Genomic DNA, 21,522 nt, shown 5'->3' with positions numbered 1-21,522 from the left:
TCCCCCTGCACTAGAACTATTCTCTCCCCCCCCCTCGCTTTTTTTAAGGGGTTCGAGTGATCAGCAAATTATTCCCTTGGAAAAAAACTCCTTAAAAGAAGGCGAGCAGGGATTGCTCTAGTCAAGGGTTGGGGGCCTCCGAGTTGCCTTCCTAACGCGGAGGCTCGCGGTTCTGGAAGGCTAGGAATGACGGGGTGCGGGGCAAGGAGGCCCAGGTGCCCTCGGATCAGCTCAGCTCGGGCTGCGGGAAGTGCCCGAGATGGGCTTCAGCTCAGCTCACCGGCCCCCACTCCTGATTTGAGAGGCTGGTGGGGAGCGGGAGAGAAGGAGGGAGAGGAGGAAGGTGGGGTGGAAGACCTTTGGGAAGGCGCAGGGATGGCACCCACGCTGCTGGGGAGGTCTGACAGGGGAACAGAGGAGGGGGCTGCAGGGCCTTTCCCCCCGACCCGCCCCCCCCACCCCCCCCCCGGGCTAACTTTGGGACTTCAAGCACGAAGGAGCAAGGGGCAGGGGGCGGGGCTCCTGCTCTTACCAGGCCACCTGTGTCAGCCCCTGGTTTCCCACAAGACAGAAAGTGGGGTTCTCATGGGGCCAGGCAGCAAAGTCAGAGTAAGATCCCTAAGGCTGCTCAGCCCTGCACAGGGTCCCCCCCTCCCCCTTCCCCCCCCCCCAGGTGGCTCTCTGCTCACCTGGGTGGGGAAAGAGGCCTAGATCTGGGAGGAAACCTGGATCTGAGCCCCCAACCGCCTTAGCCCCCACCAGGCTCAGGGTCCTGCTTCACAGGGATGGCAGTGTGGAGGGGAGACCCCCCCGGTATCCTCAGCAGGATCAGGAGCCTGGGGCTGGGGAGGTTTGGGGGTGTTTGCGATGGCATAGTAAGAAGTGTTGCTGTGAATTCACCTCAGGGTGTCTGGAAGTGGCAGACTGAGGACTTGAGTCCCTTGATGTTAGTTGCAGGCAGGGTTCCTTTGAAGGGGACCCTGGTCTCAGGCCAGGCATGTGGGCAGGCTTTTCGAGGCGCTGTCCTGCTCCAAGGTCCAAGCAGGGTTACCCTCCTGCCCTAAGCCTTCCTGTCTTCTTCATCCTGCCTGGAGTGCATCCATTCATGCATTCATTCAGATTCACGCATGCATTCATTCATTCATCCATTCATGCCTGCATGCATGCATTCATTCACAGATTCACTTCACACATTCATTCACCCATCCATTCATGCAGTCATTCAGTCCCTCACCCCACCTTTGCTGAGTGCCCCTGGTGGGTGAGACACAGGCTAAACCTGGAGATTCCATGAAGGAGCTCCGACTGGGGGGGGGAGCTCCCCTTTCGAGCCTGGGCGGCCAGGAGCACAGGGGAGAAGCCCCTAAGCCCAAGTTTGGCACCAAAAATAAATTCTTTGAATGGAAATTTGTATTGAGATCAATGTAGACTCGCAGGCAGTTGTAAGCAGTAACAGAAAGATCTCTTTGCTCAGTTCCCCCAATGGTAACACTTTTCAAAGCTCCGTATAATATCACACCCAGCACACTGGCCTTCATGCAATTTGTCCACCTTGGGTGTGGGTCTGGTTGATATAATCCTATCACCTGTGTCTGCCACCAGTCGAGATGCTGAGTAGTGTCACCACCGTGTCACCACCGCAAGGACCCCATGCATGACCCTGTGCACGACTCGGCATCCCCCAGCCCCAAGTCCCTGGCCAGATGTGGATTCTGAACAGCAAGTAGGAGGCGTTACTCTCACCCTCCCCTCCCCCAGCCCTTGCCGGCCGTGTTTGGTGCCTCACCCTCCCCTCGAGGGCAGTGTGTCGGGTGTCTCCCATCCCTGGCCTGGCACAGTACCTGGCCTGCACTAAGTATTTGTGGGAGGAGGGGGCTGTATCCAAATCAGTGACCCGGAGGACAGGCTTGCCCTGAGGAGGGTGTACAGTATTCTACGGTTTGTGGGGGAAGGAAGTGTGTGTGTGTGTGTGTGTGTGTGTGTGTGTGTGTGTGTTTGTATATGCATGAAACATTCAAAACCAACTGTTTGCTTCTGGGAGGGGCAGTAGGTGGCGGGGGAATGGGGGGGGATGTATTCATTTCTTTTGTCTGCTGTAACAAATTAGCGGCTTCAAACAATATAAATTTATTATCTTACAGTTCTGGAGGCCAGAAGTCTAAGCTGAGTCCATAGGGCTGTGCTCCTCCTAGAGGCCCTAGGGGAGAACCTGTTTCCTTGCATTTTCCGGCTTTTAGAGGCTGCCTATATTTCTTGGCTCACGGCCCCTTTGTTATAGACTGAATGTTTGTGTCCCCCCAAAAATTCATATGTTAAAGCCCTAACCTCCAATGTGATGGTATCTGGAGGTGGGGTCTTTGGGAAGTGATCAGGGTTACATGAAGTCATGAGGGTGGGCAGTCTTTATGATGGCAGCCCGAGCTAAGACACTCCTTCACCATCTTCAAAGCCATTAGACGGCGTCTTCTCATCTCTCCCTGACCTCGTGCCTCCCACTTATAAGGACCCTTGTGATTACATTTACATCCACCCAGATGATCCAGGATCACCTTCCATCCCAAGGTCCTTAAACTTTTTTTAAAAAAATAAATCTATTGGGCTTCCCTGGTGGCACAGTGGTTGAGAGTCCGCCTGCCGATGCAGGGGACACGGGTTCGTGCCCCGGTCCGGGAAGATCCCACATGCCGCGGAGCGTCTGGGCCCGTGAGCCACGGCCGCTGAGCCTGCGCGTCCGGAGCCTGTGCTCCGCAACGGGAGAGGCCGCAACAGTGAGAGGCCCGCGTACCGCAAAAAAAAAGAAAAAGAAAAAATCTACTTATTTATTTTTGGCTGCGCTGGGTCTTTGTTGCTGCGCTCGGGCTTTCTCTAGTTGCAGTGAGCGGCGGCTACTCTTTGTTGCAGTGCGCAGGCTTCTCATTGCGGTGGCTTCTCTTGTTGCGGAGCACGGGCTGTAGGCACGTGGGCTTCAGTGGCTGTGGCTCATGGGCTCTAGACCGCAGGCTCAGTAGTTGTGGCGCACGGGCTTAGGTGCTCCGCGGCATGTGGGATCTTCCCAGCCCAGGGCTCGAACCCGTGTCCCCTGCGTTGGCAGGCGGATGCTTAACCACTGCGCCACCAGGGAAGCCCCCAAGGTCCTTAAACTTAATCACACCTGCGAAGTCCCTTTTGCTCACTAAGGTAACATAGTCACAGGTGTCTGGGATTCGGTGTGGACATTATTCAGCCAACCCTTTTCACATCCGAATTGTGAACCATACGAATAGATGACCTATTCAAAATACAATGTCAACTAAACAAAGGAGACCCAAGGTGAGGCGAGGTGCCCAGGACGCGGGGAGAAAGCTCTGCGATCGACCCCTTCCTGGGCCTCGGTCTCTCCTCTGAGTGAGGGGATGAGGCAGCATGAATCTGGGACCAGTGGGACCGTGAGGGCTGATTCCACCTCCCAGAGCCTCAGCCTTCTTCCTGTTCAGTGGGGATGGTGACATTTCCTTTCCTCCTAGGGCTGTTGTGAGGATTAAAACACTGAGTACAAATCATCCCAAATGCACCCCAAAATGGTAACCGGTGGTCATAGGAAAGCTAGTAACAGCCACCTGCCGGCTTTGTGTTCGGAGTGACCTGCCGTATTCCCCCCAGCAGAGAGAAAGCAGTGCCCCGCCCATGTCCCACGCTTCTGCAAAGGCTCCTCATGGCCCCCTCCCCCTGTGGCACCTGGCAGTCCCCTCCCCCTACTGAGACCCGGCTCCCTGGGGCAGCATCCCAGCCACACCTGGCACCTCATCCCTACTCCCAGTCATGGAGGTGGCATGGGAGGCTCAGGAACTGACAGCATATGACCCTGGAGTCAGGCGGAACTGGCTTGGAACCCAGTTCTGTCCCCAGACTGGCCATCCACTGCCTTTGTCTGCCCAGCGCCCCTTCCCCTTCTTTCGGTAAAAGGCCCCCAGTAGGCATTTCTCCACCATTCTTGGTCTTTGCGGCTCATTGATGGGGCTGACCCCCCCCATCCCCTGGAGTGGGGAGTGACCCAGGATGGCCCCGTCAGAACATGCACACCCTTGCTGGTCCCAGCATGGGGACAAGACCCAAGCAGCCCCACGGCCAGTCTGGACTTTACCCAGAGCTGCTGCAGCCACTTTTGTCACCGCTAGTGAGAGCCTGCCCGTGAGTGAAGCCAGCAGAATGGAGAGATGGAGAGAGACAGGGTTTAGGTGACACCACTGGCGAATCTGGATCCAGTGGTGCCTGAAGCCCAGCTCTCATCCTGTGCATGTTTCTCGTGGGAACCAATAACACAACCCCCTTCTAACTGCTTAAGCCAGTGTAAGTTGGCTTCACACAGTCCTAATAGCTGTTAGTTAAATGACCCTGGGCATTTCGCGTATATTCTGTGCCTCAGGACATACAGTCAATGACAAAATAATACATGCTCGTATGGTTGTTGTGATACTTATATAAGATAATGAATTAAGTTACCTAATTAGGCACATAGTAAGCTCGGTTGTTATATGATACGAGAGTTATTACTTTGTAGGAGTTGGGTTAGAGCTGCGTTAATCAAAAGAATAAGCATGACACAAATGAGACCGTGCCATCTCACCAGGGAGAAAAGCCTCATTATTGAGAAACCAGCCATACTGGCCTGAAATCAGAACACCTGTGTTGGGAGGCAGACACCCTCTCCCTCTCCAGAGCCAGCAAGACTCTGGCAGGAGAAAACCCCCAACAGCATCTGTGGACACACGCTAAGGTGACCCCAGAGCATCACATTTGTGTATAGTCTCCTCTTTGTGAGTGTGCGCAAAACCCAGGACTAGCTTCCCACCAACAGAATACGGTAAAGGGGATAGGATCTCGCTCCTGCGATTACCGTATATTATTTAAGACACCATCTTACAGCCTGGAGCTAGAGCCTCGGTTCTTCTTCCCGGGAGCTTCTCCATGGGGTAGTTTGAGCATCCTCATGGAATGGTGACTGGCTTCCCCAAGAGCAAGTGAGCCAAAAGAAGAGGCTACGCTTTACAACCTTGCTCTGGAAATCACACGCTTCCACTTTGTTGTATTCTATCGGTCACATAGATTGGCCTGACTCAGTGCGGGAGTGGCTACTGGGGGTGTGAATACCAGGAAACGGTATCACTGGGGCCATCTTGGAGACTGGCCACCATACGAGGGATGGCAGTAGGGACAGGGGCTGGTGGGGGCTTGGAGAGGGCTATGGGAGGAAGACCCAGGCACTTGAAAAGCTAGAGCACATCCCAATGCCCTAAAGTGTGAGGCCACCCCCGGCTCCTTCCTGAAGCAGCTCAGGGAATGAGCTGATTCAGGGAAGAAAATCACAGCTCCCAGTCTTGCTTCTCCAAATAGGGACGTGGACCCCGCCAGGGAACTGGAGCCCTGCCAGGGGAGGGGCAAGGGGGGGGTACCCCATCCGGGCCACCCCTCTTTGCTGCGTGGTCCTGGCTGGTAACTCCCTTCTCTGAGCTTCTGTCTCACCACTCTCCGTGCAGGTCAGCTTATCTCTCCCTCCGTGTAGAGACAGGGGAACTGGGGAGGGGAGAGGGGGGTTAACATCTATTGCGTGCTGCCGTGGGTGGCCCTCTACAGCGCTCTCCCATTTAACCCTGAATGACTCCCATGCTGGGTGCCCTCCAGCCGCATGATCCAGTGAGGAAACTGAGGCTCAGAGGTCCCTAGGTGAGTGGGGTGGAGACTGGGGAAGACTCCGCCCTGATGTCCTCAGGTGGTCGGATCAAGGCTCCTGCACCCAGGGCCCCCTCCCTGGATGGAGCTGGGACTCAAGGGAGGAAAGAGGGAAGGAAATGGTCTGGGGAGGTCAGTGCCTGGAAGGGGGTGTGGGGCTGAGGCTGGGAGAGGGTTGGAAGCCCTGCCCAAGGCAATCCGAGACCCAGGCTCTGACACTGCTGGCCAGCCTTCCCCGCATTGATCTGGGGAGCTCAGGCTCACATCTCTGGCTGCACAGTCTTCCTGGAGCCATCCTGCTGTCTTCTTTGGGGCCAGCCCAACCTGGCTGCAGCAGGGAGGCCCCTGGTGGAAGGAGGAGGGCGGCCAGCACACTTACAGCCAGCTGGATGTCCAGATCTCCTCTGCCCACTAGAAGGCCCTGGGCTCAAGGTCCTGGAAAAGATCTGCCTACTTCAAGGAGAGGGCCCAGCAGGAGCACTGAGGCCAGATTTGAGCAGGGAAGAAAGCTTGTGGGCCTGGAATCCCAGGGCAGAGAACAGGATAATCTCCTGGTCACGTAGGTCAGGTAGACCTAAGGTGCCCCACAAGAGGATTCCTGAAGGCTGGCTGGGGAGCCCTGAGGAATGATATAGGAGAGGGCGCAGAAGTGAGGAAAAGCTGAGGTGTCCCCTACAGAGCCCGGGAGGGCCACTTCTGCCACACCCTCTGGGCTCACTGCCCGGGCTGAGTCCCACCGAGCCCCACCGAGTGCCACCCATGCATCCTCACCACAGCCCCACGGGCAGGGTTATTCCCACTCCCTGTGGACCGGCCGTGAGAGGTAAAGTTGCCACTTCACTCCCTCCCCACAGAGTTGCAGGTTCCGAATCTAGTATGAAGGCTGACCTCTGGAGGACTTTGCTCACTGCTTCCCGTGTATGACCTCATCCACCATGAGAACTAAGAGGCTGGAACTGGTACAGATCCCATGTCATGGATGGAACGTCCAGAGGCGTCCTGTCATGTGCCCAGGTCCCCACTGCCACTTGGTGCCAGGATTAACATCCAGGCGTCCCACAGGAGCCAAAAGGTGGGAGCAACCCGAGCACCCACAGACGCACGAATAGATAAACAAAACGTACCCCATCCACACGGGGCACCCTTAGTCCAGTGGAATCTTAAAAGAGGAAGGAAATTCTGATTCATGCGACGACATGGATGACCTTGAAGACATTATGATCAGTGAAGTAAGCCAACAAAAGGACAACTACTGTAGGATTCTACTTAATACGGGGTATTTAGAATAATCAACTCCACAGAGACAGAAGGTAGACTGGAGGTTGCCGGGGGCCCGTGGGGAGGGAGGACGGGGACGTAGTGTCGATGGGTAGAGTTTCAGCTGCGCAAGAAGAAAGGGCTCTGGAGATGGATGGTGGTGAAGGCGGCACAACAACATGAATGTGCTTGATGCTCCTGGACACGTAAAAGTGGTTAAAATGGCAAATCTTACGTTATGTATATTTTACCACAATAAAAAATATTAAACGAAAACAAAAAAACCCCAGGCATCGATCTCGGTGTCCATGCCGCAACAACCAGACCGCACGAAACTGGCTGCCGCGTCCAAACCTTCGCTCCTCCCTGACTTCACGGTCCCAGGGCAGCGGGAGGAGGACGCCAACACCCTGGGACACAGGATCCCACAATCCGGGAGTCCTGAAGATGTTCTGGAACAAACTCCGAGGGCAGCTGTCCCTCGGGGCCGACCGGTAGCGGACTAGGCAGCCGGACGTCAACCGCCCCTCCCCTCGACGGACGCAGATCCCGAGTCTAATATACGAAGGCTGGCCTCTGGGAAGACGGTGCACATGGCACCCCTCGGGGCATCCCCACAGAGGAGACAGGCCACGCCCACGCCCTTCACACTCACCTACACACCCTGGGATACTCAGACAGACGTAGGCCTCTGATCCCTGGTTTCAATGCAGCGCACACACAGAGGTCCCCTCCCCCAGGTCCCTTGAGCTTTCAGAACAGCACAGGGGAAAGGGGATCCTTGCCCCACAGGAGCCCAGCTTCCCCCATACCATCCTGCCCATCTCAACTACTGCCCCAAATAAGAGATCGAGTGACCCCAAACATGGGCACCATGGTACCAGGCTCAAGGCAGGCCAGGGCCAAGACCTGTACAGAGACCGCCTAGAAACAGGAGGCCAAAGAATGCAGTGGGCAGCTTGGCAGAAAGACAGACAGAGCTGCCGGGCTTCCAGTAACACGCTGGCCCTGCCCTGACCTCGCCCACCAGCCCAGAGGCTCAGCCAATGGATGCCCGGTCCTGGGCGCCAACTCCCAGCTGCGCCCGGCCCAGCACAGCTGCTGCAGCGCCCTCCTGGTCACCACCCCCTGTCCCCCGGTGACAACAGGACAGGAACTGGATCCCTGTCCTCTCAGCGTTCCAGCCATGCCGGGAAGGGGGTATCTTTAGCTTTCCTTCCTGGAAGCCCACTGGCTCCCGTCCCACCATGGCCCAGCAGCATCGCCTCCAAGCCCAGGCCACCTCCCCTTCCAGCACCAATTCCCTAGAGGAGGAGCAAGTACCCCAGAAAGGTCTGCTTGGCTGTCTCATCCCCCACCCGGCTCAGGACCCCGTGCCCAGCCTGACGTGAGTCTGCTGACCCCAGTCCTTCTCTCGGCCCATCGTGAAGCTGCTGCACTGCACGGGGGGCGTTGGCCCAAACACGCACCCCCACCCCCATCTAATTAGAGGACCTTTAATAGGATTCAGGTGAGAGGGGATGGGAGTGGCCTGCGGTCACTACAAACGGGCAGGACAAGGCCCGGGGCTGTTCCCAACAGCGCCACTCTGTCTTCCTGGCAGCAGGGTCTGAATCACAACCTGAACAGCTGTCCATGAAGTGACCTGGGGAGGGGCTCCTACCTGCACACCTCCTGATGCAGGGCTGGGCAAAGTCGGGGTGCGGCTTTGAGAAAGTCAGAGTCTGGAAAACAAAGGACAGGGAGGGACACGTTTGCCAGGGCCACGGGGCTGCTGGGAGCAGCCAGAGGAGAAACGCTGGAGTCTCTAGAGGGAAGAAACAGTACCCTGCAGGAAGAGGGCCTGGGGCTGGACAGGTGATAAGGAGCTGAGTCAGCCACAGGGCGGAGAGGACTGGCCCATTCTCGAGCTGCAGGGTGGCCCTGGGGCCTGGAAATGGGCTGAGGGTGCAGTGACCCCCTGGCCCAGGAATGAAACCAGGCAGGTCAGGCCTGGCCTCACTTGCAGGCCCAGAGAAGACACTCCAGCCTGGATCCCTGGATCGTTAAACCAAGACCATGTTTGGTCCACTCTCGTGTGGTGTGCTGAGACTGCAATGGAGGGAAGATTGAGAAAGTCATTCTGTCTGTGTCCCTCTCCCAGGGGCTTGTAGTTTGTGTGGGAAGGGAAGGCAGAGGGAGCAAAAGTAAAAAGAGAAACAGTGAGCGCCCAGTTAGCTGCGATGCAGGCAGAGAGCAAGAAATGTCAGAAAAAAGGAGTAAAGCAAAATGCCTCCAAGCAAAGGTGAGGGAGTTTGCAGCTGGTTGAGGAGAAGCTCAGGAAGCCTTCATGAAGGAGGTGGCACTAGAAGGAGGCCTGACAGGGTGAATGCAGAGCGATGGATGGCAGACATGGGGCCAGGGGGCACAGTGCATGGGACAGCATAAAAGGATGGAAGGTGTGCAACGCTCAGGCCTGTGATTTCAGCCACAAGTAACAAAACAGATTTAAGTCATAAACACAATCACTGTGGGGGTTTTGTTTGTTTTCTTTAAAAATATTTTTATCTTTTTTTAATACAATTTTAAAGGTTATACTCCATTTACATTTATTATAAAATATTGGCTATATTCCCCGTGTTATACAATACATCCTTGTAGCCTCTTTTACAACAGTCATTGTTTATATAACAAGAAAATCCAGAGGTTAAGGTTCCAGGGTTGGTTAACAGCTCAAGGATATTGGTAAGGGCCCAAGTTCTTTCTGTCCTTCCATGTCACCAGTTTAGGGTGACCAATCATCCTGTTGCCTAAGACTTTGCCAGTTTTAGTGCTGAAAGTCTTGCAACCTGAGAAATCAAATCCAGACTTTTAGTTACTCTAGTGCTGAAGATGCTGCTTCTCAGGGGCACAACATGGTTGCCACAGCTCCGAGCATCACACCCTCATGCAATGACAGTGCACTGAGTAAGAGGAAATGTGGTGCAAGCAAAACGTATTTCTCCTTGAACTTCTCAGAAGCCTACAGAGACACTCCCCTTACATTTCTTCGGCAGGCCTGGGTCTCAGGGTCACCCTGGACCCATCACTGGCAAAAGAAGAGGGGGCTGGTATGACTGGCTAGGCCCCATCACTGTTCATCCCTGGCGCCAGGACTCTGTTAATGCGGAGGAAGGGGGTAGGGCTGCTTGGTGGTACCCAGCGGCGTGAGGACTGGTTGGACAAGCCACACTGGGGGACTCAGCCTGCTCCGAGTGCCAGCTCCGGCCCTTCACGGCAGGTTACCTGTGCGTGCTGCGTTTCACACTCCTCACCCGAAATAGGGGGACACTAAGAGTGGCTGTCCTTGCAGAACCGTGGGAAGCACTCATTAAATCATGAAGGGCGTTGAGCGCAGTGTCTGGCAAACACATAAAAGGACGGCAGCTGGTGTCAGTGTAGACCAGCCATGCCCACCGCTTTCAGTTCAGTTCCCAAGACGGCGGATGCTGCAGCGCAGACCCCCTGCTCTGGGGCCTCAGTCTCCCCTCTGGAGGAGGGTGTGTGGGAGGGTGGGTGAGGAAGGGTCTTCAAGGGGAGCCTTGAATCTGAATCTTGTTCTTCCTGTACAAGTCTTTTTGTTTATGTACGATTATTTCTTTGAGCTGTTTTCCCAGAAGTGCAAATATTGAATCAAAGAGAATGGACTTTGAAATGATGCTTTATTTTAAATTATGTATGTAACTGATGATCCTTGTAGAAAATTAGAACACACAGAGAAGCAGAAAAACTAATATTAAAACCATCTGGTTGGGCTTCCCTGGTGGTGCAGTAGTTCAGAATCCATCTGCCAATGCAGGGGACACGGGTTCGAGCCCTGGTCTGAGAAGATCCCATGTGCCGCAGAGCAACTAAGCCCGTGCACCACAACTACTGAGCCTGTGCTCTAGAGCCTGCGTGCCACAACTACTGAGCCCGCGAGCCACAACTATTGAAGCCCACATGCCTAGAGCCCGTGCTCTGCAGCAAGAGAAGCCACCGCAATGAGAAGCCCGTGCACCACAACAAAGAGAACCCCCCGCTCGCCGCAGCTAGAGAAAGCCCGTGTGCAGCAACGAAGACCCAACCCAGACAAAAATAAATAAATAAAATAAATAAATAAAACCACCTGGTTGACTTTTTAAAAAAATTAATTTATTTATATTTTGGCTGCGTTGGGTCTTCGTCGCTGCGCACAGGCTTTCTCTAGTTGCGGCGAGCCGGGGCTACTTTTCGTTGCGGTGTGCAGGCTTCTCATTGCGGTGGCTTCTCTTGCTGTGGAGCACGGGCTCTAGGCGTGTGGGCTTCAGTTGTTGTGGCACACGGGCTCAGTAGTTATGGCTCAAGGGCTTAGTTGCTCCACGGCATATGGGATCTTCCTGGACCAGGGATCAAACCCATGTCCCCTGCATTGGCAGGCGGATTCTTAACCACTGCGCCACCAGGGAAGTCCCTGACTTTTTATTTTTGGAAAAAGTAAATCATTTTTAAACGCAGGCCCATTTGGGGAAAGAAGTGACTTGTGCCTCACCCCAGTCCTGATGGAGGCCCCCAACCTGGCCAACCAGGGGGCCAGGGATTCACCTTCTTGGGCTGAGCTGGAGGAGGGAGAAGTTGGAGTGCTCTGGCCACCGTGGACTCAAGAAGTGCCCAGAGGAGGGGCAAGGGAGCGGGGGTGTGAGAGACACAGGCTGGGCCCCTGGTGGACCCCCAGGCAAAGCAGCGGCAAGGGAAGGTGCAGGGTTTCACTGGGGCTGAGAGAGTGGGGCTCACACTCACAGAGGGGCTGGATGGTGGAGTGGAGCCTTGCGGGGTCTGGAAGAGGAGCGCGCAAGCAGAAGAAATGGAGCATCTTGAGCTGGGAACGCACTCGTGAGGCTGGAGTCCAAGGAGGCAGCGGAGAGAAGAGGCCGAATCCCGCAGGGCCTGGGGAGCCCTGGGAGGGAGCTTGGGTTATTTCCCCCATGTAACCTGCCAACTTTGGAGACAAATAACAGAAGAACCAAGTGTATGATCAGATTTGTGGTTTAGTTTTTAATTTTTCTTTGGCCGCACTGCGCAGCATGCGGGATCTTAGTTCCCCGACCGGGGATCCAACCGGCGTCCCCTGCAGTGGAAGCGCAGTCTTAACCACTGGACCCCCAGGGAAGTCCAGATTTGTGTTTTAGAAAGATCACCTCTCCTGCTGTCGGGAGGAAACCCCAAGGGGAGTGAGGAAGGAGGACCAGGTGTCTCTGCAGCTGAGAAGCAGAGGGACCAGGACCAGAGAGCGTGAGGAGGGTCTGGCTTCCGGATCTACCCTGAAGGCAGAGCTGGCCTCACTCCTGGATTGAATATGGGATGTAAGAGGAAGACAGGGGTCAGCGACAAAGGCACTGTCGGGGCCGGATAACTGGCAGCGTGGAGTTGCCTGGAAGACTATGGGACGGGGGCGAGGAGAATGTGGTTAGAGCAGTGGCACCAGTGGCTGGATGCTGACGGATGCCAGGACTGTGTTGGGCTAGTTCTATGTCAACACTGGACCAGCAACCCAAGCTCCACACCCAGTAGAGTGAAGCAGGCTGCTTTTTGGTTTTTAATCTTTTTTTTTTTTTTAACTGAAATACCACATATATACAGAAAATGCAGAAATCCCAAGGGTGCAGGTGGGTCAGTTTTTCAACTTAACACGCCTATAACCAGCACCCGGGTCAACCGAGTATCACCAGCACCCCAGAAGCCCCCTAGTAACCTTCCCAAGATATTCATAACCACTCCCTGGACTTCTAACGCTGCATCCTTTTTTCCTTTTTTTGGACTTTTTACGTTGATGGAATCATACAGTGTGAGCTCTTTTCTTCCTGGCTTCCTGCGCTACCATCATGTTGGAGAGATCCGCCCATACTGATAACGCAGGCCCTTGTTTGTTCCCATTGCTGGGTGGCTGAGTCAACATTTATTTATCCATCCTTCTCCTGTGGACGTTTGGGTCATTTCCACTTTGAGGTATTACAGGTAGTGTCGCAATGAACATTCTGGTCCACATCTGAGCACACACCTGGGAATGGAATCGCTGGGTCATGGGCTATGAATAGATTCAGCTCTAGGAGCAGTTTCCAAAGTGGTTACGTCAGTGTAGCTCCCATCAGAAAGAATGAGAGTTCCATGTGCTCTCGGTCTTCACCAGTGCGAGGGGCCTCCTGTCCTTTTCGCTGTAGCCATTCTGCAGGGTGGGCAATGGTAGTCCCCTGTGGATTTAATATGTGAGCCTTCTTTTCGTTTACTAGCCATTTGCCACGTGGGCATCCTCTTTGCCAAGTGCCTCTTCAAATCTTTTGCCCATTTTCCTTTTGTACCCTTGTACCCTCTGTCTAACTGATGTGCTTTATATATTCTTTTTTTTTTTTTTTGCTCGCGCAGGCTCAGCAGCCATGGCTCACGGGCCCAGCCGCTCTGCGGCACTTGGGATCTTCCCGGACCGGGGCTCGAACCCGTGTCCCCTACATCGGCAGGTGGACTCTCAACCACTGCGCCACCAGGGAAGCCCCTATATATTCTTTATATATATAATCTGGGTCCTTTGACAACTGTATGCAGTGCGGTGGTCTCCTTCCAATTGCGACTGGTCTTTTGCTCTCTCACTAGCCAGGCGGAGGCTAGGGATGGCTCAGGGAACTTCAGCACCTCTCCCAAATGTCCACCAGGCCTCCCCAAAGAATATTCCATCTGAGTGGAACAGTGCACTTGCCAGACAAGCAGGTCCCCGAGCCCCAGCTCTCCCTGCAGGGCAGCCCTCTAACTCCCTTTGTAGAATCTTCATGGAAACTCAGGGACCCTCATCGTCCATAGCTAAGCAAGCGTGTGTCCACCTGGACTGTATCCAGGAGAAGAGGTAGGGGTCCAGGCTTAGACCCGAGCATGTCCCCAGTTCCTCCGCTGCAAGCACCTGAGTGGGGCTTTCTGTACATATATGGGCAGAGATCTGGGGGCTGTAGACCCCCAGGAATCCCATGCCCTTTCCCGAGGCAGTTCCTATTTCACACCGGCAGGGACCTGTCCCATCTTCTTACACCTCCCTGCCCTCTTCGTTCACAGATGAACATAACTGCATCCATCCCCAGGCCACCCAGCCTCGCCAGCTGGGCCACCTTGCACGTGAGCAGGACCCCCCCCCCCACCCAGTGCAGGTCCTCTCTCTCCTGCTGGGGACCATCCCTCCTCCCCTCTCACTGTCACCTCCCCAGCAGTCTTCCCTCTACCTCCCACCGCCCACCCCAGACCAGACATACTGGGCCATCTCCCGTCTCATAATCCCTCCCAGGACCCCACGCAGCGCTCTTCTCCCTACCCCCTCGACAGAGAAGCTCCCCGAAATTGGCCTCTGTGTCCCTCCCCCATCCACACACAGCCTCTCCTCAGCCCACTCAGGCTGGCTTGTGTCCTCACCGCACTTGTCAAGGTCACCAAAGAGCCACCCCTCACCCCATCCTGGTCCCCTAGCGTCTGCAGCAGCCTCTGACACTGCTGGTCCCACCCTCCCCTCAGACCCACACACCCTCCCAGGGTTTCTTCCTCCCGCGCCGAGCAATTCTCGGTGACACCAGCTGGCCATCCTACTGAATTTAACTCAGTTCTGACACTGTTTACCTGGAGATCCCACAGGTTGAGGGCTCAGTCCCACGAGACTGCCCCCCACTTCAGATACCAATCAGAAGTGGTAGGTCCCTGGGTTACCCACAGCTTCTGTGTAACTTCCCATGACCTCCTCCTCGATTACTCATTAGAACAGCTCACAGAACTCAGGGAAACACTAACACTTACCAGTCTATTATATAATAAAGGACATGAAAGGACACAGATCAGCAGCCAACAGAGAGATACACAGGGTGAGGTCTGCAAGGGTCCCAAGCACAGGCGCTTCCGTCCCCATTGGGGTGGTCACAACCCAGAAGCTCCCCAAGCCCTGCCCTTTGGGGCTTTTTCTGGAGGCTTCCTCACGAAGCCGTGATGGATCAATAACCCCATTCCCAGGCCCTCTTCCCTTCCAGGAGGATGGGGGATGGGCTGCACGTTCCCAGCTTCTAACGTGGCCTGGTCTTTCTGGTGACCAGTCCCCACCCAGAGTCGCCTGGGTGACTATCGCCCCGGAAATTCCAAGAGATTTAGGAGCTCTGCGTCAGGAACCGGGGTCGAGGACCAAATATTAGCACGAAAGATAATCCGCGTGCCCTTAGCACTTAGGAAATTACCAGGGCTTTAGGTGCATTGCGCCAAGAGCTGGGGTCGGAGACCCACATATATGATATAATATATAGTCACGATAATAAATACACATATATTTCTACTCACACAGAATCCCCTCACCTTTTCTTTTTTTTTTTTTTGGCCACGCCGCGCAGCTTGCAGAATCTTAGTTCCCCAACCAGGGATCGAACCCAGGCCCCCGGCAGTGAAAGCAACTAGTCTTAACCACTGGACCACCAAGGAAGTCCCATCCCCTCACCACTTCAAACACCACAAAAGGGAAGACAGACGCAGGAAGCAGCATTCTCTTTTAAACGGTACAAAGTACAATGTATGGGTAGTGTCCCCACTGCAGTGCTCCCCGGGGGTTCTCACAAACTCAGCCCAGGGCCAGCGTCACCATCCAGGCAGCTGACCCCTAAGATTGTGTGTTTGGGGCGTTGGCCTGGCAACCTGGCCAAACCCACGACTGGCCTTATTTCTGAGATATTCTCCCCATTTAAGGAGTGAGGCCTTGTCCTGCGGTCACACGCAGGGGACGTCAGCTGGGGCACAGGCTGATAGCCGAGACTGGCACACACTTCGCCACCTGGTGTCTACGTGTCCCGGGGGCTTCGCAGAGTCCAGTGTCCAGCGTTCCCATGTCCCCAGCTGTGCCTCGCCCTCGAGGGGAGTCCTCTTGGTAGTTTATGCCCCATCTGCCTCCTGCACTAATTATGGTCCCTCATTGGCCCCTTGAAAGCCTCCAGCCCTTGGAGCCTCCCTTGGAGGACCTCTCGTGCCCTCCCTCGACACATCATGACCTGTGTCCGTCTTGCCCCTATGAGATTGCCCTGAGTTCAAGCAGGGAAAGCCGGTGTGGACTTGAAGACCCTCTGGCAGAGGGATTCTGGAGAGACCCCAAAGGGCGTGGGCTGAAGCAAGGGTTTCCAGTGTGTGCTCCTGGGCAGAGATGGCAGAGAATTCCAGGGCTCAGGACTAGGTGCACATTGAGTTGGGGAATAACTGATCCAAGACTAAGGGTAGAAAGGTCAGGAAAGCAAAATGGCAGATCTAGGGTCAGTATTAGTATTCTCTTGAGTCAGAATGTTCCAGAAATCAAGTGGGCTGGCTGCCTCGCCCAGCAGCAGGCTCCCCGTGGGGGGGGGGGCACTCCAGGAGGGACTGACTCCTCCTGGGAATACAGGGAACTGCCTGCTAGGATGCCGTGGATCGCAAGGACACAAAAAACAAGTTCCACCCAGCCTAGACCTCGAGGGGCAGTGATTGGCTCACGTACCTGAGTCATCTGGGGTCCCGGGAAGGGGCCTCCATCAGAGGGGCAGCTGTGAAAGGGTCCGTGCTTCCTGGGAAGCCGCTCTGTCCTCCCAGGCTCTCCTGCATGGTGGAAAGATGCCTTTAAGCAGCCGCAGGGCCTGCGCCTCTGGGTCCAAATCCAACAGAAGATGAACACGCTTAGCTACTGCCAGCTAAAGCAGGGATTCACATCTTATGGGGCCACATCTGCCCTGAGGTGGGACCTATGTCCTGAATTACCGTGACCAAGGGACTGAGATATCATTAAACTGGCTTAAACCAATCAAGGCTCACCCCTGTGGGTGGAGCTGGGTCAGTGGGGAAAGTGGATGGTGGGGAGGAAAGCAACAAATGTCCACTCTAAGAGGGGGTTGGGTGGATCCTAAAACTTCTATGATTATAAACGCCCAGAGGACACATGTAGCAGCACACGGTGTCCATATGATAGATGTTTAATAGATGATTGTTGAGTGAATAAAATGAAAGAAAGGAAGGATGGAAGGAACAAAGGGAGGAAAGGAGGGAGGAAGGGAAGGAAGGAAGGAAGGCAGATTAAGAGTAGAGGGTCCCAGTGACAAGGAGAGAGTTCCTTCTGAACAGCAGCTGAAGCCTGCTCTTCCCTGGGAGGAGCCAAGCCAAAGGTGGAGAATGAAGCAGGAGGGTGAGACCCACGGGAGGCGATTGCTCGGACCACCAACCAATGGTGTGGGGCCTAAGTGGAGAGGGCAGAAGTCACCTGAGATGAGGTGGGCTGACCAGGGCTGATCTTGGGAGCTGTGGCCCCGACACTCCTTTGAAGTCCGTCTCGGCCAACTTGGCAAACCCGGAGATGAATTCTCGAATCAGAGAAGGGTGGGGCAGGTGTGAGGGACACAGCTGGACCAGGCTGCTGTGGGTGGGAGGCCAGGTGGAAGGGACTGGTCCCCATTCCCTCCTACCCAGTGACCTCAAGCCCTCCTCGGCTGGTCTGTAACAGGCGAGTACCCACGGCACCTGGGGAGGCCTCAGGGGCTCCGGGTAGACCTTGGAGAGCCTCCAGCTCTGGCTGCTCTCCTGGCCAGGACACCGCCTGTTCCCAGAATACTGCCTGCCCCAAAGGCCATTCACCCTGGCTGGTCAGGCTGGGCCAAGGGCAGGGGCCCAGCCCAAGAACCAGGGGTGAAGAATGAAAGCGGCCAGCTGCAAGGCCCCGCGTGCCCACTCGGGCTGCCGGACGCGGATGCTGTAGGTGCTCAGAGATGCAGGTCTGGAGGCGAGTGGACAGTATGAGGGGAGCCGGACACAGGCTTCCGCTTGGAAGCATGAGAATTTCTCTTTCCAAATGGTGCAGTGCTTAGCCTAAGGCGCCAGACGTTGGCCTCGGGGCTCCCACCAGAGTGAAGAGGGGGTTGCCGGGGAGGCCCAGAAAGCTTAACAGATGGTGGAGGCCGAGATCCCTGCTAAAAACCCAGGGTGAACCGGTGTGGGCTAAGAGATGGTACCACTGCAACTGGGGGACCCAGAGGTCTTCCGCCTTCAGCCACGGTTTAGGGGGAGCAACTGACCCGGAGGCCGAGTGAGTGTGAGGCCGAGAAAGAAGGGCTGCCCCCTGGGGAGGGGAGGTCCTGCGGCCTGGGGAGGGCCACCTCTGCCGTTCTTTGCACACTTTTCATATGGAGGTGGCTCCTTGCCTGCTGTACCCGATGACGCAGGGATGGGGCAGTGACAGAGACAGGAGAGCTGGCCCAGCTGCCACATGTGCAGGGTCCAGTGTAGAGCGAAAATGCAGGGCCCTGGGGTCAGAAAGTATTGAGAATTTCAAGATGGTGGAAGCAGAGCATTAAGCCCGGCACAGGGTCCTTCGGGCACACCCAGAGGGAAGAAGAGGAGAAAAGTCCATGGTGGGGGAGCTAGGACATTACAACGGGCACCTTAGGGGCACACTGCATACATACCAAGGCCCTGAGGCCACACGCCAAGGGTCCTAACAAGAGCCCTGGAGTCTGCCTCCCTTCCCATCTCATGTCTCAGTTAAGCCTCTAAAGAATGCCCCTCCCACCCCAGGTAGCTGTCATTAGCTCCATCTTACAGAGGAGGAAGTGAGGCTTGGAGGGGAAGAGACTCAGGGGCATGCAACAAAGAATTGTCTCAGGCCTGTGCTCCCCTCCCCAGAATTTTGGGGCCCAGGCCCTGACTCCCCCTCCCTGGGTTCAAATCCCAGCGCTGGCCTTACCACAGCTCTGGCAAGTTATTCAGGCTCTCTGGGCCTCAGTTTCTTCATCTGTAAAATGGATCTTGTATCAATAGCCCCTACCCTCCATAGGGTTATTTCTCATATATACACAGAATGCGCAGCAACAGCAGTGGACACAGCAAAGGCCCCCAGTACGTGTCCTCCACTGGACCCACTGTGGTTCTTATCTGCTGATCTTCCTCCCCGGTGCCAGCTCCCACAATACCCCCCAGCTTCTAAGTAAGTCTCAGCCACCATCTAGTAAACAGACTTCCACCTGCAGGAAGCTTTGGTGGAGCACAAAGCTGGGCCGAGAAGGTCTCCCTCTAGTGGCCCCAGAAACAGCAGCTGCTCGCTTGGGCCTGACGCCAGACCCGCAGCAGTAGGCAGCAGGAAATGTGCTTTGACCCCAGGCTGAAGCGGAATCCCGAGGGGCCCCAGCTCCCTCCCACCGCCCAGTCCGGCAGGGACACCTGCCTTCGGTGCACTCGTTCATCTGCGCAGTGGGAACCCAGCACTTGCCAGGAGCAGCCCCAGCCGGGGGCTCAAATCTCAGAGCAGAACGACAAGGTCGGAGACCTCCAGAAAGTCCCAGGCCGTGGGGAGCAGAACAGGTCACTGGCAGGTGCTGAGTGCCACGCCAGGCTCACACCAGATCCAGAGCATCAGAGGGATGGGCACAGCGGGGAAGGCGCCCCACAGCCCCTGACATCCCACAAAAGGAGAGAAGAAGGGCGGGAAAAGCACTGCAGCCCCTGGAGGCAAGAAGCTGAGGAATGTTTGGCACTCTAGGCAGTTGGGCTTTGCTGAAATGTAAGGAGGCTGGGGGTGCAGGAAGAGAGCGGGCGGGAGGGGTGAGTTGACACCACGCAGAGTGGGCATAACACGGACCAATGAAAGAAAACGAGTGGCTGGTGGCCTTTGCCATCCTTGTATCACACGAGTGCCTCGGCCATTCCTGACAAAAGATTCCAAGGCACCTTTCCCCAACCTGCTGATTCGGACTCAGCAGGAAAGAAGCCGGAGAACCCATATGTTGACAAGCAGCGCAGGTAATTCTGAGATCAAGTCTGGAAATCACCGGGGTTCTCTGTGGCACCGTCAAATTGCCTGCCAGGCCTGTGATTCTGAGCTGGGGGTTCTGGGGTGAGCCCCGGAAGCTGCCTGTGTAACAAACACCCCAGATTCTAGGGCAGGAGGTGCGGCTGCACTCTGAGGACTCAGGAGGGACCCCAGGGCTAATGGTTTAGGAGGGAACTAACCCAGGCTCTGGTGACCTCAGCCACTCCCACACTCTCTGGGCCTCTGGTCCCACTCGGGAGAGGAGGCACCCTGTCACCAGCCTGCTCCAAAGGTGTTGATGGACACAGACCAGGCTGGGGACCTGCAGCTCCTGCCTTTACTACGGAATAGCCACGTGTCCAGACAGCCTTCCTCGCCTCCGAGACCGGCTTCTGCACAGCCAGATGGGACCGCGAAAGCCCATGTGCTCTCATGAAGCTTCCTTTTTTCTTCTTTTAAAGAAATTGTGGTAAGGGCTTCCCTGGTGGCGCAGTGGTTGAGAGTCCGCCTGCCGATGCAGGGGACACGGGTTTGTGCCCCGGTCCGGGAGGATCCCACATGCCGTGGAGCGGCTGGGCCCGTGAGCCATGGCCGCTGAGCCTGCGCGTCCGGAGCCTGTGCTCCGCAACGGGAGAGGCCACAGCAGTGAGAGGCCCGCGTACCGCAAAAAAAAAAAAAAAAGAAAAAAGAAAATTGTGGTAAAACACACATACCATAAAGGTTGCCATTTTAACCATTTTAAGTGTTTTAACTCAGTAGCATTAAGTGCGTTCGCATTGTTGTGTAACCATCACCACCATCCATTTCCAGAACTTCTGCAATTTCCCACATGAAATCTCTATCCCCATTTAACGCTAACTCTCCATCCCCCCTCCCTCAGCCCGTGGTACCCATTTTACTTTCTGTCACTATGAATGTGACTGCTTTAGATGCCTCATGTAAGTGGAGTCATACAGCACTTGTCCTTCTGTGACTGGTTGATTTCCCTGAGCACAGTGGCCTCAAGGTGCATCCACGTTGCAGACTGTGTCAGAACTTCCATCCTTTCAAAGCCAAATAATACTCCACTGTGTGGATGGACCACATGGTCCCCAGGGTCACCTCCTACTTGATTCCATCCATGGGGCTGCTGCTTCTCAACTTTTCCATCTTACCTCCCAACTGGCAGTAATAATAATAATAATAATGTTACTTAAATGGACCCCCCCCCCAAAAATATGGCCACCAAGAAGCTATGAATGTGATCTCATTTGGAAAAAGGGTCTTTGAGGATGCAATTAAGTTAAGGATCTGAATGAGGTCATCTGGATTAGGGTCCACCCTAAATCCAAGGACAAGCGTCCTGAGAGGAGGGACGAGATGGCCGAGTGCAAGGACCTTGAGCCCACCTCCTCTCCCGAGCACACCAAAATCACGAATAACTGCTGAACAACCAACAGTAAAAAAGACTGGAACCTACCAAAGAAGATATTCTACATCCAAAGCCATAAAGAAGAGACCACAATGACAAGTATCCTTATAAGAGACAGGAGGCAGATGCAGAGACACAGAGAGACCTGAGACCACAGAGGCAGAGATGAGAGGGACGTGGCCACAAGCTAAGCAACGCCGGTGGCACCAGAAGCTGGAAGAGATGAGGAGGAATGCTCCCCTTGAGCCTTGGGAGGGAGCAAGGCCCTCCTGACACCTCGATTTCAGGCTTCTGGCCTCCAAAACCATGCAGAATCGATTTCCATTGATAAAAGCCACCCGACTTGTGGTAGTTTGTT

At 55.2% G+C, this 21,522-nt stretch overlaps 1 long non-coding RNA gene across 9 annotated transcripts in view; it reads right to left on the bottom strand.

Annotated features, from left to right (window-relative positions):
- Positions 1-21,522, bottom strand: part of LOC132414835 (uncharacterized) — a 66,283-nt gene that overhangs the window by 31,685 nt on the left and 13,076 nt on the right. For 7 of the 9 annotated variants that reach the window (XR_009517046.1, XR_009517047.1, XR_009517050.1 and 4 more), the window contains exons 1-3: positions 17,216-17,568; positions 16,463-16,560; positions 8,627-8,687 (exon numbers count right to left, since the gene is read on the bottom strand). This is a non-coding gene — a long non-coding RNA (uncharacterized lncRNA). Of the gene's footprint in view, positions 1-8,626; positions 8,688-16,462; positions 16,561-17,215; positions 17,569-21,522 lie in introns of those variants that run through there. The other 2 variants (XR_009517045.1, XR_009517048.1) reach the window with 2 other exon arrangements.

The sequence above is a fragment of the Delphinus delphis genome, chromosome 19 (assembly GCF_949987515.2).
Source record: "Delphinus delphis chromosome 19, mDelDel1.2, whole genome shotgun sequence".
Lineage (NCBI taxonomy): Eukaryota > Metazoa > Chordata > Mammalia > Artiodactyla > Delphinidae > Delphinus > Delphinus delphis.
Note: the sequence above shows the minus strand (reverse complement) of the source record. Positions and strands in the feature narration are given on the sequence as shown.